General features: G+C 43.1%; 1 long non-coding RNA gene across 1 annotated transcript; it reads left to right on the top strand.

Moving 5' to 3' along the window:
* Positions 1–450: 450 nt before the first annotated feature.
* On the top strand, positions 451–1,416 carry LOC123392631. The gene is made up of 2 exons (XR_006607383.1): positions 451–711; positions 1,083–1,416. It is a non-coding gene; the product is annotated as an uncharacterized LOC123392631 (long non-coding RNA).
* The last annotated feature ends 5,821 nt before the right edge of the window (positions 1,417–7,237 follow it).

Raw genomic sequence — 7,237 nt, 5'->3', positions numbered from 1 at the left:
AGGAAGCAGGCTCCCCGCTGAGCAGAGAGCCGGATGTGGGGCCTGATTTCAGGACCCTGAGATCATGACCTGAGCTGAAGGCAGAGCCTTAACCCACTGAGCCACCCAGGTATCCTGATTTTTTTTTTTTAAGATTTTATTTATTGGGGCACCTGGATGGCTCAGTTGATTTAGCGACTGCCTTCGGCTTGGGTCATGATCCTGAAGTCTCAGGATTGGATCCCACCTCTGGCTCCCTGCTCAGCAGAGCGTCTGCTTCTCCCTCTGACCCTCCCCCTTCTCATGCTCTTTCTCTCTCAAATAAATAAAATCTTTAAAAAACATTTTATTTATTTGACACAGAGAGAGAGACGGACAGCGAGATAGGGAACACAAGCAGGGGGAGTGAGAGAGGGAGAAGGAGGGATCCCAGGACCCTGAGATCATGACCTGAGCCGAAGGCAGAGGCTTTAACCCACTGAGCCACCCAGGTGCCCCACAAGTTGATTTTTTATAAAAGGATGTCGTGGATGCCATGATGTGGCGTCCGTGTACCCCTGCAGGACCAGTCATTTATTCCCCCAGCGGAGGCCGGGAGTTGTGGCTGCTGATGACTCACAGTTCTAGTGAATTCTTCAGAAATTGGCCTTAGCTTAAAGGAAGCTGCTCTAAGATGACAAGTCCTCTTCAAGGGCAGCCTTTATCCTTGAGAGCCCTCAGCACTCTTGACAGGTGAGACAATACTTCTTTGTCCTGGGGACCAGCCTGGGGGCGGTGGGGTGCTCAGCAGCATCTCTGGCCTCTCCCCACTAAACACCCAGGAGCACCCCTCCTGCAGCAGCAACAACCAAACTGTCTGCAGACATGGCCGAGTGCTCTCTGGGGGCCAGATCGGCACCCTCCCTGCATTAAGGACCACTGCTGGGTCCAATGCCTGGTTGATACAAGGATACAAAGGTCAGGCCGCCAGCCTCCCTTCTGGAATTGTCTGAGGGCCATCGCCCCTTTATGGCCCCACAGCGGGTAGGCTGAGGCTTCCACTGCAATTGCCTCCTAATTTGATTTCTCCCTCGGCACCCCTACCTCCCCTCACCCCTTCACAGGTGTCGTTTGCAAGAACTCTTCCCAGTAAACCGTCTACCTGCAAACCTCCCTCCCAGAATCTGTTCCCTGGGACTGAACAGGTTCAGGACTGAGATCAAGGCAGCAGAGGGCTTGAGTGACTTCTGGAAGGAAGCACTGCCTGTAAGAAGTAGAGCTAAGACTGCAGCCTGCCTCCTTATTCCAGAAATGGTCTCAAGCATTCAGCTTCACAACCTTCATTTTCACATTCGGCTCCGCTGACCCCAGAGGGAGCCTGGCTTTCCCACCCCCACTCCTACCCCATGTGTGTTTCTGTAATTGAAGGAGTAGAAGAAAAATGCATAGAATGTGAAACCTGGTGGCATTACCTCAATTCCTTTTTTCTTTGTTGCTCCTGAGCTACATACCTTACAGACAAGCTTGTCTGCAAACTTTCAGCCAGCTGACAGGCAGCAAGTCCAAACATGTAGACATTTCAACTGCAGGTAATTAACACAACTGCTTAAAGGCCTCTGTTCAGAAAATGTTTTCCTTTGGATAAAAATATGGATGTCAGATGAAAGACCCATAGAACCATCATGGTTGGGACGAGGTCATTGCTCAGTTGGGAGGGCTCATTGCTAACAATACCGGACAGTTAGGGATGTTAGAAGGCCTTGGTCTGTTGTGAGAGCTCTTACAATAACAAAATAATTATTAATAATGATGATATACCTTATTTTAATCATTATATGGTATATACTAATAATAAGCATTAATTAAGCCATTGCTATATGCCAGGCCAACATGTTTTATATATACATATTAAAAAAAATTTTTTTTTAAAGATTTTATTCATTTGGGACTCCTGGGTGGCTCAGTCAGTTAAACGTCTGCCTTCAGCTCTGGTCATGATCCTAGGGTCCTAGGATCGAGTCCCACATTGGGCTCCTTGCTCAGCAGGGAACCTGCTTCTCCCTCTGCCTGCTCTTCCCCCTGCTTGTGCTCTCTCTCTGTTAAATAAATAAATAAAATCTTAAAAAAATATTTTATTCATTTGGCAGAGAGAAAGTGAGCACAAGTAGGGGGAGCAGCAGGCAGAGGGAAAGGGAGAAGCAGGCTCCCCCCCAAGTGGGGAGCCCAGTGTGGAACTCAATCCCAGGACCCTAAGATCACGACCTGATCAGAAACCAAGAGTCATGGGGCACCTGGGTGGCCATCGGCTCAGGTCATGATCTCAGGGTCTTGGGATCAAACCCCACATTGGGTTCTCTGCTCAGCAGGGAGCCTGCTTCCCCCCTCTCTCTCTGCCTGCCTCTCTGCCTAGTTGTGATCTCTCTCTCTTTGTCAAATAAATAATCTTTAAAAAAAGAAAAAGAAAAAGAAAAAAAAACCAAGAGTCAGATCCTCAGCTGACTGCACCACCCAGGTGCCCTCCTGTTCATTATATCTTAAAAGGTAAACATAATTACAGATTAGTGATGCATTTTCAAGCACTGAAACTGGCAACTTTCCTGTAACACATAAGTATATTATTCAACTACGGATCCTTCAAGTGTCCCACTTCTTTTTCCAGCCATGTGTTATACGCAAAGAAGCAGGGGCGTTGATCCTTTACTCAGTGTTTAACATTCTGCAGCACAGCCATCTCGAGGAGTGTTGCAAGAACTGGAACTGACTTTGTCACCGGTCTCTGTGCTCAGAAACCCTGACTTGGGTTTTGTATTGCTTTGTTTTTGCTTTACCACTGCCGGGCAGGATCTGATCAGGTTGAACTTCCTGTAGTATAATTCACAGAAAAGTTATTTATGGCTTCTTAATCTTCCTGATCTAAAGTAGCAACTTAGGGTAAAGGAAGAGTGTGCAGAGGAAGTGGAGCACAGAAAAGAAAAAAGAAAGAAAGAAAGAGAGGAGAAAGAGAAAAGAAATAAAAGCCCAGGGCAAGCATCATTTATGGGATGTCTTCTTTATGGGAAGAAAGTGTTCAAAATCATAGGCTGCGTTAGTGTATCGTATTTAATGTCACATTAAATAGATTGTATTAATTTATTAATGTTATATTAAAAATTTAATTTATGTAATATAATTTAATTTATTTAATTATTAAATTTATTATTGATTAATTTATCAATGTCGCATTAAATAGATTTAAAAATCTAACAGAAGAAGTTAAAAAGCAAAATAACACTTAGTTCAGAGATTGAAAACTTGCTCCCTCCCTTTTAGGTACATTCAAGTTTAGTCAAGTGGCCTGGAGTCCCACTGCCTGGGTCTAAATCCTACTCCTGCCATTTCCTAGTTTACTTGAATTAATACACGTAAATGGCTTAGAAAAGTGCTTGGCTCTTAATAAACACTCATAAATGTCATATAATAATAATGTGATTATAATAATAAGTAATAATAATTTTAGCTATCATTGTTTTAGAGGGATACTTCTTTTCCTCGAATTTCAATTCAACTCAATCACACATAGGCTTAGTCCTTTCTAGGTGCCCAAAGTTGTGTTCCATTGGATAAAACTCAGTTGTGGATAACATCAGGCTACATTGTGTGCTTGGGGTTGAATCCCCTGGAGCCACCTTTTTTTTTTTTTTTTTAAATATTTATTTATCTGATAGAGAAAGCAGGAGAGCACAAGCAGTGGGAGTGGTAGAAGCAGGCTCACCGCTGAGCCGGGAGCCTGACGCAGAACTCGATTCCAGGACCCTGGGATCATGACCCGAGCCAAAGGCAGTCGCTTAGCCAACTGAGCCACCCAGGCACCCCTGGAGCCACCATTTTTATGTGTATGTTGGGCCAGTTGTATGTTGGGCCAGGAGAGCAAGCAGGCCCAAGAAGACTTTGAATGGGGCGCCTGGGTGGCTCAGTGGGTTAAGCCGCTGCCTTCAGCTCGGGTCGTGATCTCAGGGTCCTGGGATCGAGTCCCGCATCGGGCTCTCTGCTCAGCAGGGAGCCTGCTTCCTCCTCTCTCTCTCTCTGCCTGCCTCTCTGCCTACTTGTGAGCTCTCTCTGTCAAATAAATAAATAAATCTTTAAAAAAAAAAAAAGAAAAGAAGAAGACTTTGAATGATCAAATGAGCGCGTGGTATCTAAACAGTGATGAGTGTGATTACCATGGTTCGTTTGCAGATAAAACAGGAACAGATTCCAAATCTCCTATGTTAAAGGGTTGAATAGTGTCCCTCAAAAATTCATATCTACCTGCAACCTGAGATTGGGACTTATTTCCTATGGGAAATAAGGTGTTTGCAGATGTTAGCAAGTTAAAACAAGGGGATACTGAATGAGGTTGTGCCCTCAATACAAAATGACTAGTATGTTGGTATGTTGGTAAGAAGAGAGAAATTTGGACAGAGAGGCCCAGACAGACAGTGGAGAAGGCCACGTGAAGATGGAGACACAGATTGGAGGGATGCGTCTACAAGCCACAGAACAACAAGGATTCCCAGCACCAACCAGAAGCTAATGGTGGCTGAGAAAGATTCACCCTTGCATTCTTTGAAGGGAGCACAGCCTGCTGACACTGTGATTTCTGTCTTTTGGCTTCCAGAACTGTGAAAGAAGAAATTTCTGTTGTCTGAAACCACCAAGTTTATGGTCATTTGTCACTGCCGTCCTAGGCAACTCACACTCATCATAAGAGAAATGAAAATTAACATTATACCGACAGGCCATTTCTAACCTTCCAATTTTTATAAAAGGTTTTATTTATTTATTTGTCAGAGAGAGGGATCACAAGTAGGCAGAGAGGCAGGCAGAGAGAAGGGGAAGCAGGCTCCCCACTGAGCAGAGAGCCTGACATGGGGCTCAATCCCAGGACCCTGAGATCATGACCTCAGCTGAAGGCAGAGGCTTAACCCACTGAGCCACCCAGGTGCCCCTAACCTGCCATTTTGATAAAGATCAAAAAGTCTGATAAATATGGGTTGGGGACTTTTTTTTTTCTTTTGTACTTTTTGAATACTGCAAACTGAATTAAAATTTAAATTTAAAAAATGAACATATTGGGGTGCCTGGCTGGCTTAGTCAGTGAAGCACACAACTCTTGATCTTGGGGTTGTGAGTTCAAGCCCCACACTGGATGTAGAGCTTACTTTATAAGAAGATATATTAAACAAATAAATAATATTTTAAAAATTAAAAAATTGAGGCACCTGGGTGGTTCAGTCATTTAAGTGTCTGGCTGTTGATTTTGGCTCAGGTCTTGATCTGAGTTCCAGTCATGAGTTCAAATCCCATATTGGGTTCCATGCCCAGCATGGAGCCTACTTGAAAACAAATAATTAAGGGGCGCCTGGGTGGCTCAGTGGGTTGAAGCCTCTGCCTTCAGCTCAGGTCATGATCCCGGGGTCCTGGGATCGAGCCCCGATCAGCAGGGAGCCTGCTTCCTCCTCTCTCTCTGCCTTGCCTCTCTGCCTACTTGTGATCTCCGTCTGTCAAATAAATAAATAAAATCTTTAAAAACAAACAAACAAAAAACCCCCCAAATAATTAAATAAAAAGAAAGGAAGGAAGGAAGAGAGAAGTGGACAAATTCCTTTCACTAACACATATTTTTTTGCACAGCCAGTGAGCTAAGGTTGGGCTTTAATTTTTATGTTTTTATTTTTTTAAAATTTTATTTATTTATTTATTTATTTATAAGATTTTATTTGTTTATTTGACAGACAGAGATCACAAGTAGGCAGAGAGGCAGGCAGAGAGAGAGAGAGGGAAGCAGGCTCCCTGCTGAGCAGAAAGCCCGATGCGGGACTCGTGACCTGAGCCAAAGGCAGAGGCTTAACCCACTGAGCCTCCCAGGTGCCCCGGGCTTTAATTTTTAAATGGTTGGGAAAAAAAAAAATCTAAAGAATAACTTTTTTGACACATGAAAATTACATAAAACTCAAGTTTCAGTGTCCGCCAATAATGTGAATTGAAAGTCAGCCACGCTCATTCATTTGTGTTTTGGGCCTACAGTTGCAGAGCTGAGACACAGAGGAAGAGGCGCCACAAAGCCTAAAATATTTATTTGGCCCTTTATGTAAAGTTTTTAGATTCCTGTTCTAATGATGATGATGATAATGATGACGATTTTTAAGATTTTATTTATTGGGGCACCTGGTTGTCTCAGTCGGTCTGCCTTAAGCTCAGGTCATGATCCTGGGGTCTCTATCAAATAAATAGATAAGATATTTTTAAAAATGTTTATTTATTTATGAGAGGGAGGGAGAGAGGGAGAGGCACAAAGAGAGAGAGTGAACATGAGAACAGGGAGCAGCAGGCAGAGGGAGAAGCAGGCTCCCCGCTGAGCAGAAAGCCTAATGCGGGGCTCGATCCCAGGACTCCGGGATCATGACCTGAGCCGAAGGCAGAGGCTTACCCCACTGAGCCACCCAGGTGCCACCTAGAAGAGGCTATTTAATATTAAATGGGTATCCTGTCAGAACTTTTTTTTTTTCTTTTTTAAGTAAACCCTACACCCAATGTAGGGCTTGAACTCATGATCTGGAGGTCAAGGGTCACATGCTCTACTGACGGAACCAGTCAGACAACCCCCCCAAGAGGATTTTTCTCTTTTTAGGACTTTTAAAAATTAAACAGCTCATGAAAAACTCCAAAGTAAACTAGGAATGTTCTTGCTTTTTCCTAAAGAACATTAGAAAAAACAGGGCTTCTGTAAACTTAAATTTAAGACCTTTGCCCCACCTGTCTGGGTCTTCCTGTTCTTGAAGCTGGCGAGGCCGTCGGAATGAGAATGGATTCCAAGCCCCTTTCCCTTACCTTATTGAAAATTTTAAGTATTTGATGTTAACAAAACACCAAAATGACCTAGAATGACACTTAGGTTTTACTAAAACTGAATCAAAGCTTCCTGTTTTTGTTGTTTTGATAGTGGGCAGAGCAGTTTATCACCAAAAGAACAAGTTTAAAGGGATACCTGATCCCTTGAAAGTTCAGTGCTTGGTTTATGAGAGAAAACAGGCCCATGTAAAAAGTTAGGTTATAATAGGACGATCAGTAGCTGTATTTTTCCATACTTTTGGACAATGATCCACAGTAAAATAGAAATTTTATACTATGACCCAGCATACATGTGTTTACACACATACTGAAATAAACTCATTGTTTTTGATATATGTCATTTATTTTTTTATTTTTATTTTTATTTTTTTAAAGATTTTATTTATTTATTTGACAGAGAGAGTAGGCG

Source organism: Mustela putorius, unplaced genomic scaffold, assembly GCF_011764305.1.
Source record: "Mustela putorius furo isolate JIRA1106 unplaced genomic scaffold, ASM1176430v1.1 tig00000592_pilon_pilon_pilon, whole genome shotgun sequence".
Classification (NCBI taxonomy): Eukaryota; Metazoa; Chordata; class Mammalia; order Carnivora; family Mustelidae; genus Mustela; species Mustela putorius.
The sequence above is the reverse complement of the archived record's forward strand: the minus strand, read 5'-3'. Positions and strand labels throughout refer to the sequence as shown.